Below are 1625 nucleotides of genomic sequence, written 5' to 3'. Positions count from 1 at the left end.
GGCTATCAAAAGATATAGCATCTGCGGTCTTAGCAGCTTGAAGATAAACAAGCGGCCATCTAGGTCATAAGCAACAAAGCCCACACGGAAGCACACCAACCTGTGTGATCATGAGGCATCGAAGGGATCAGATATCAGGCATCAAAGAACAAAAAATCCTATCATTGTGAATGAGGGGGTGTGTGCAGAGTGGGGACCCAAAGCCCATCTGTAGGCAACTGGACATCCCCTTACAGAAGGGTCTCAGGGAGGAGGTCAGGGTACGATGTAGCAACGATGAAACATACAACTTTCCTCTAGTTCTTTAATGCTTTTTCCCCGCCCACTATCATGATCCCCATTCTACCTTACAAATCCAGGTAGACCAGAGGATGTACACTGGAAACACAGGGAATCCAGGACAGATAAACCCCTCAGGACCAATAATTAGAGTAGAAATACCAGGAGGGGAAGGGGAAGGTGAGGGGTACAAAGGGGTAACCGATCAAAAGGATCTACACATAACCTCCTCCCTGGGGGATGGACAACAGAAAAATGGGTGAAGGGAGACATCGGACAGTATAAGAAGGGGAGTGGGGAAGGAGAGGAAAATATGAGGAGCTGATACCATGAGCTCAAGTAGAAAGAAAATGTTTTGAGAATGATGATGGCAACTAATGTACAAATGTGCTTGACACAATGGATGGATGGATTGTGATAAAAGTTGCATGAGCCCCAATAAAGTAATTAAAAAAAAAGAATTCTGAAGGCAAGATTTTTGATAATTACTCTTCTTTAATAGAAACATTAAAAGCAAGTCAGTATGGTTTTTAACAGAAAAGTGGATTTATTTTTGTACGGAATTTGCAAACTTCAGATGTTCTTTTGCTTAATAGTAATAGAAGGGGTAGTGGGAAGGATCAACTCCCTGGCAGAAATATGCTTAGTCATCAGAGGCACCTGTTATGGATGATACAGGAGTCCTGGTGGCCTGGTGGATTGGCTTTGGGCTGCTAGCTGCAAGTTGAGCAGTGGGAAAGCACCAGCTGTCCGTCAGGAGAGCGATGAGGCTTCCACTCGAGTCAAAACTTCCAGTCTTGGCGCTTCTACTGTGTCCTACGAGGATGCTCTAAGTTGGAGTTGACTCGGTGGCAGTGCATTTGGTCATGGACTGTGAATTCTATCTGCTTCTTATGACAAGGGGAAAACAAATGCATGCTGAAATCACTGAACCTCAAATTCATAAGAGTAATTTTTCTTTATGAAAGAATTAACAAGTCATAAAGGATATTTGTAGTTTTCATCTTTTAAATTCAATGTATATGGAGACTTGGCTATAGTGACCAGCTGAAATATAAACATTATCAATTTTGACAATGTAAAAAAAATAGAGATAGAGCTGAAAGAAGTGGTAAGAGAAAGGGAAAAGTAGGTGGCAAAGGAATACATGTACTTAAAAAGAGGGGAGTTAAGATACTTCCAAAAGTGGATAAAATAAGAAATAGAGAAATTGTTATCAGAAGTTATGAAGTTAAGAAACAGAAGAAGTAAAATGGATAATAAAGCCACCGAACATTGGCAGGGACAGAATGAGGAATAGGTAGTGTAAGAAAGCTAAAAGGTTGTTTTTGTTTTTATTTTGGGGT

Source organism: Echinops telfairi, unplaced genomic scaffold (assembly GCF_000313985.2).
Source record: "Echinops telfairi isolate 266 unplaced genomic scaffold, ASM31398v2 ScPeMD7_443;HRSCAF=831, whole genome shotgun sequence".
Taxonomy (NCBI): Eukaryota; Metazoa; Chordata; class Mammalia; order Afrosoricida; family Tenrecidae; genus Echinops; species Echinops telfairi.
This window is presented reverse-complemented; position numbering follows the sequence as displayed.